The sequence below is a fragment of the Hirundo rustica genome, chromosome 1 (genome assembly GCF_015227805.2).
Source record: "Hirundo rustica isolate bHirRus1 chromosome 1, bHirRus1.pri.v3, whole genome shotgun sequence".
In the NCBI taxonomy this organism is placed as follows: domain Eukaryota; kingdom Metazoa; phylum Chordata; class Aves; order Passeriformes; family Hirundinidae; genus Hirundo; species Hirundo rustica.
Window position 1 is genome coordinate 51960061 of NC_053450.1, and position 7398 is coordinate 51967458.

The following is a 7398-nucleotide window of genomic DNA, read 5'->3' on the forward strand; positions in this document are numbered from 1 at the left end:
AATTCTGTGCTGTTTGTATATAGGCAGATTGGGATCTCAGTCTCTTGTACCAAAAATTAAAAACAATTGCATTTAAGAAGGACATATTTATTTGAGTGCTTGAATGTGTTTTATTATTCATTGGAAATTGTAAAATTTTCAGGAAACCTGTTTACTTTCCATCCATTATACTATGAAGAGGGGTTTGTGTCCTGATTTTATCTCTACAGCTTTTATATGAATCGAAACCAGTTTATTTATGCCCTTGCTCCACCCAGCAGGCATTAGTGGCGTGATGTGGGAAGAAAGGAGGGGGGAAAAACGTTATTCATGTTGCTCCCTTGTCTCATATGGAAGTTCAGCAGTCAGCCCAACCTATGTTAGTATCTAATGATGGACTATTTGAACGGTCTGCACAACCATCAAGCATCACAGAATGGAAAAAAAAGGGAAGATGAGCACTGACACATCTGTGTTAGCAGATCACTCTTCTTTAGAAGCCCTGGATAGAAGGGGGCCATTCCCACTCTTCAGGGAGTGTGTGGGGATTGTTTCCTTCTAACACTAAGCTCAAAAATGCTTTTTACAGTTAAACTCATCAGGTTCTGCTGAGGTCCTTTAGTCCCTGGCAGGTTCTTCATGATGGACAAAATAAATGAGTGAGCGTGGCAAGCAGAAATCACAAGAGTGTCAGAAATTGGTTAGTATCATCTGCTGTGAAATAGTGGGAGATTCTTGACTTACTTGAATCAGAAAAATAATGAATTATTGAAATTATTGGATAGATCATGGTCATTGAAGGGTGGTTTGCCACTGATTTCAATGGGGTGAGGATTTAATACAGTAAATTCCTGATATTGTATTACATCCAGTTAGCACTGTGTCTTTTACCAAAACTAAAATTCATATCTGTCAGGCAACTGAAATAATATTTGATTGTGTCCCTAAACATTTTAATCTGACTGTAATGGACATCCAGCGGGTGGGTTAACGGATCATTTCTTCACAAGTGAACAGAAAATAGAAACACTGGAAATTTGTCTCGTGTCTAATACTCACAACACAGAAAAAACTGAAACCACCGGCTTACCAGGACATCTTGAATTATGTTCTGTTGTGCTGCGTGTGCTAGAGAAATAGTGACAGTCAAATCTTCCTTTCACTAGATTTCTTTGCTCCTTCAGAGCACAGATACACAATTAATGTCAAAATTCGGTACTTCTGTTGAAGAAAGATGAGAAGAAGGTGGGAAAAAAAAGGACTGGAAGTTAAAATACCCAAATTAAACCTCCTCAGCAGAACTTGAGGCCATTTCCTCCTTTTCTGTCACTTGTTACTTGGGGGAAGTGACTGACCTCACATGGCTATGGCCTCCTTTCAGATAATTTTAGAGAACAATGAGATCCCCCCTGAGGCTCCTTTTCTCCAGGCTAAAGAACCCCTGGTCCCTCAGCCATTCCTCATAAGCCTTGTGCTCCAGGCCCTTCCCCAGTTACATTGCCCTTTCCTGGACACTCCAGCATGTCAGTGCACACTGAACACAAGGATTCGAAATGACAGAAAGTGGCCAATTGAACACTGTCAGCAGCTACCTCAGAACCCTTGGATCCCACCCAGCCCCATGGACTTGTGTGTGTTTTTAACTGGTGTAGCAGGTCACTCTTTCCCTTTGGATTGTGAGGGCTTCATTCTGCTCCCCATGCCTGTCTTCCAGCTTAAGGAGCTGCGTACCCAAAGAACAACTGGCTTTAATAGTGAAGACTGAGGCCAAGAGGCCATTAGGTCCCTTAGCCTTTTCGTCATTCTCTGTCACTGTGTTTACCCTTGCGTCTTATAAAGGGTTGTAATTCTCCTTCTTAGCCCTCCTTTTGTTGCTAACGTATTTATGGAAACATTTTTTATTGTCTTCTATGGCAATAGCCATATTAAGTTCTAGCTGGTCCCTGTTGCTTCTAATTTTCTCTCTATATAACCTCAACACATCCATGTAGTCCTCCTTAGCTGCCTGCCCATTCTTCCAAGGGTCATAAACTCTTTTTTTTTCCTGAGTTTCAGCCAGGCCGGTCTTCTTCCCTGCCAGCTCATCTTTCAGTGCAAGGGGATAGCCTGCTACTGCAGCTTTAAGATTTCCTTCTGGAAGCATGTCCAGCGTTCTTGGAGTCCTTTACTCTTCAAGACTGTCTCCCAAGGGGCTCTGTTAACCAGAGATTAATTTAATTTAATCTATTATTTATGTCACCACACTGAAGGAGCAGGAATTTCTGGCAGCAAAGGGTTTGCCTGAATTTATTTGCCTTTTATCATTGTTTGTGAAAGTGATACCATAAAATGATCATTACTTTGAGTGCTAGATTTAATCAGGATTTTAAATTTGGTGGGTCTTTAGGCAAGGATTTTTAGTTATCCAGTTAGCCTTAGAAGCCAGCAGTTTTGTTACAGACAAGTGCTATTTTGTCTAAATGGGGCTGTTCTGATGCCTGTCAGTGTGGGCATTAGCTCTGGGGTCCTTTTTGTTCCATGCCGTTACTTCTGCACGTCAAAATCTCTCTAGTTTGGAAGATTTATAGCAGGTACATTTCTGGGGTAGGAAGAAAAGTAAGGTACATGTGAAAAGGGGAACAGAGCACCCAAACTAGTAAAAAAACCAACGTGAACAAGACAATTTTCTAAACGGGGAATGAGAAATGCAGCCTGTTTCCAGCTTGGTCACTTTTCTGTATTGGGAGTTCATTCCTATGAGTTCATCTCTGCAGTCTGTAAAAGACAAAAAGAAACTGCTCCAACCAGCATGGATTCATTCTCCCTTCTGGTGCTGGCTGAGAAACTCTAGCGGTGTTTCTGAAGCAGAGAGTCCTTTTCCTGTAATGGAAGTGTCTCATTGCTCTCCTGATGGCAGGTACAGTCATTCCTTGGGGAGACAAGGCACAAACACTTTGACTGTGCCTTTCAAATTGCTGCCGTCGTTTATACAGATTCTTGATCGTGCTGGTTGCACATCTCCCTTTTAAAGTAGTTTAAATGGGTCAGTTAGAGATGCTAGTCCTTAGCGTTCTTTATTTCTTGTTGAAAGATGTGAAACCAGTTTGCTTTAAAGAGTTGAATTTGCTCTATCCCAGCTAGGTTTCAGAGCGGCGGCATTAAACACTGTTCACCTTCCTTCTGGCTCCTTAGAACACTTCAGACGGTCAGATACGAAGGTGGAATAAGTACGCTGACACTAAAAAGTGAAAACCTGAGGTGTCCGAGTTCGTGTTCGGCAGGAAGGAGGAGCGCTGACGGCGGTGGCGGCTGGGGGTGCGTGCCCGGGCCGCGCACCGCCGGGGCCTGTCCGTTAGGGGGCGGTGGCGCTCCGCCGGCGGCGGGGTCCGCTCCCTGCGCTGCTGGGGGAGCGATGATTCCTTCTCGCCGCCGCCTCCTGGGCCAGCGCCGCCTCCCTCAGCGCGCCTGCTTTTTCCAAGGCGGCGGCTTGGGAGTGGCGCCTGGCTGCGGGCGCTGGAAATACAGCCGGAGAAATGCACGAGTGTGTTGTTTTGGTACAAGGAAGGAAGCACCGAAGTATTAGAAAGACGCTTTCTTTTCTGTATGCAAACCTGGTTTATTTCAAGTATATTTTCTGACAGAAAAGCTATTCTTAGCTGCTTCCAGTTAGCTAAGTGCATGGTAGATACGATCCGTTTAGTTGCGCTTCTTGATGAACCCCTTCAGTGACATATTAAAAAATCAGTAAGTATCCACGTGGGCTTTCTAATTTCCTAATATGAATCAAAATGTAAACAAAAAACAAAAAGACAAACAAACAAACAAACAACAACCAAAAAAAAAACCAAAAAAACCCCACTCTCAGTGTGACTTATTACTTTCACTCAGGACTCATAATATTTTATATTATTATTATTATTCTCAGAATTTCCTGTGGAATCTCTTCTCTTTACTTGACTAGACGATCTGGAGTGAAACTATTTTTCCTTCCAACTCTGGCCAAAATATAGGTGAACTGTCTCTTGTCAAGGGTGTTTTTCCTTAAAACTGTAAAGGTAAACTCTTTGTTTCCATGCTAGGTACTTCTGCTTCAATTAATTATTCCTCGAGCATACTGTTGTGTCACAGAGGATTACGGGGTCATTTTTATTAAAATGAAATTTTATGTCAGCCTGGCCATGTGCTACCCCTTGCAAAAGAATCCAGCTTCCTGTAGATCCTAACAGTTAAATGTTTTAATTTTTATTTCCTGAAGATGATTTTGGCTCTTAGAAAAGAGGAATTCTGGTTGGTGTTTTTTTGTGATTTTTGTTGTGATGAGGGAATTGAGATGCTTGTTTAGAGTAAAGTTGTTACCCTTTCTTCTAACCTTATCATGTTCTCTAAAGCTGCCTTACGTTGCATTTAGAGATTATAAAATATAACGTGTATCTGAGTGTGTTAGCGCACACAATCCCACAGACACCTTCCCTAGCTGGTGTAACAGTCTGGGTCCCTAAAAGCTGGCCAGCACTGAAGAAAGGAGTCAGTTTTTTTCCTCAAGGGTAGGGATGCATCACAGTAGCCACGTTAACACAGGCTTTATGGAATTGTCCAAGCTTGCCTGGAAAGAGGAAGGGCAGTAGTGGAAGGCAGTAGAGGGAAGGAAGCCAAAATGTGTTAACTGCCAAATTATAAAATTACTTTATGCTCCAGGCTTCTGACTGTAGCCCTTCAGGATACTGCAGCTGCCCCCAATGTGGTTTTAGTAACATGTTGGATGGGAAGGATGGAATCCAAAGAGCTCCAATAACCACTGGAAGGAAGAGGAGCTCAGAACATCCATTTGCAGCCAGAGATGCTCTCTGGGATAGGGGCATTGCTTTCTTTCTTTCTTTGCTCCAGTACCGTTTTGATTTTTAAGAACAGAGAAATGGAAGGGGCTGCTCAAGCCTCATTAACTTAATCCCCTGTGCTTAGACAAGCATTAAATGGAGGCTTTTCCCCCCACTGCAATCCTAAAATAGACAAAGATTTACAAAAAATAGAGGTTTTTCCCCTGCTGGGCAGGAAGTCTTGATGGTAAACTTGTGCTGTCCCTGAGCTGATGAATCATAATAGCGAAATGGATTTTTTTTTCCCAATTGCTTGCAATTTTTTTAGACCCATGTGGATTAGTGGTATCTTCAATATACTGTGGTAGTAAGTGCTACATCATAAAAATAGACTGTGGGCAAAAAGAGCTTTTTTAATTTTGAATTTATCATTTGCTCATTTGTTTTATCCCCCAGCATTCTCTTACAGGAAGAAACAGTTGAACAATTGTTTCCTTTCTGCCATTTCTATGGTAAAATAACTTCCCATAATTTTAAGATCTTATATCAAGTGTTTCCATCAGTCATATCCTTTGCAGTCTTGGCAAGTCCTGTTATCTTCAGTTGTTCCTGTTATTGAAGCCATTTCATGCCTTTGAACATCCTTACAGCCCTCCTCTATACATCTTTTCTTTTATCATCTCTTTTCAAGAGGGACAGAACTGCATTCAAAAATGTGGTTTCAGCATCAGTTAACACAATACCTTTTTATCATTCAATCAGAAATGTATCCATAAGAGGACTTTTGTTCCATGGCATCTTAGTATCTCTAAGAGCCTTCAATGAGAGATGTGTACACTGGTTTTTATAAATCCAGGTAAATTAAATCAAGCCAATCTCTCTTTTCATGCAGTCTGTGATGGCTGAATATAACAGATATTCTTAGATCCCCAATATTATTTTTCTACATGCCTTATATTCTTTGATTACACTGTCTATCAGCTATCCCAAATGGATGTCACTCCAATGTCCCTTAGGGAATTCTCCTCAGTGGAATGTGTGTGGGAGGGAAGAAAAAATGGCTGGTTTTTGTACAAGACATGTATAGTCACCCCTCCAAAGAAAGCACAGGCAAGTTACGCTATTTCTGTCACCTTATGTGCAGATTAAAAGCAGTTCAAAAGCTTTGAAAATCCCCACATTGACACATTTAAAAGTTTAAGCTTGGTTACATTTAACATCCAGCATCACCGGTGCTGGATACAAATCCGTATCAAAATAACTCTCTTTTGCAGGTTTTTGTGAACTCTGTGCGTGCAGACAAGGATTACTTAAACCAGCAACAAAATACATTCTAATTGAAATCAGGCTGTTATTCTCAAAGTCTTATTATGAGCAAAAATGGGGACATGCCTTATTTGAGAAGCCAATAATTTAATGTTCACGTAACTGACATGTTAGTAGACTTAAATAAAATGCAATAAACATTTACTAAGATTTTGCTCCAGTTACTAAATTTCACAGTCCCTATTATCCAACTAAATTAATGCTTCTGATTGTATGAAAAATAATAATTTTAAATTGTTGCAGAGAAATGCACATGAGCACATGCACACACACTGAGTGGGGTGTGGTGTTGATGACTGGGTTTCCTCCTCTTCCTTGCCAAGAGGAATGTGATGTTGGCAACTTCTTCCTCACTCTAGTTTCCACTTGGGGCTATTTTCATGTTTCCTGATACTTTAATGGACTTTGTTTTTTTTCACTGGTCTGTAAGTGCATCTTATCTGCATTTACAATATACAGTGCATTTTACATGTGTTGGATAATGCTTTCTGCTCTATTTTGCTCCCAACACTAGTTTTGCCCAGCTCCAAGTTGTGAGTATCTTTAATTTACCGTTGATGAGTATTTGCATCCTCAGTGTGATTCCAAGCCCCCTCCTATCAGCCGAGGCCTGTATTTGTCTAGACCACATCCAGTGTTCCCACTTTGAAGGCTTTGCTATTATTCCTATATAATTGCACTGGCTGGTCTATGTGTGAGTCCTAGATACATCTTTCTGTGTAGAATTAACCAGCTGCCACCGTTGTCTCTATAAAGACTATTACATCATGTGGTAGGAAAAAAATGAAATGTTACAGCTAAGCAAGCTAAACCAAGGCTACCAGTCAGGCTGAGACAAGTTCAGCCAAAGAGGAGAACCGGACAACTACTGTAATAAACATCAGATTAAAGAGGCATCATGTACAACAAAAAGATTAGCAAAATAACTTACTGTTTTCTGTACGTACCTGTAGATCCTCTATAGGTGCTGTCTTGCAAGGCATCGCCACATTGAAACAGGAGAAGGTTGTGTATGCCTATGTTGTGGATGCTGTGTCAATCTTAGCAAGTGATGTGATCCAAAACGAGCAGTTCTGCTGAAATGAGTTGGTGCTGGACCTTGCTAGGGAAGGGATTGCTCTGGGCTTGTTGTCTGGCCTTGAGCAGTGGCTGCCAATTGCAGTTGGAATTTGCTACCTGTGCTCCTGAAGAACAGCTTCTGCTTTAGACTGCTTGAGTAGATATCCTCTTCATGTTCTCCAGCACCGTTTTGTGACATGAACTAAAGTGCAGCAAGAGGGAATGGTCCTGATCTGAATGA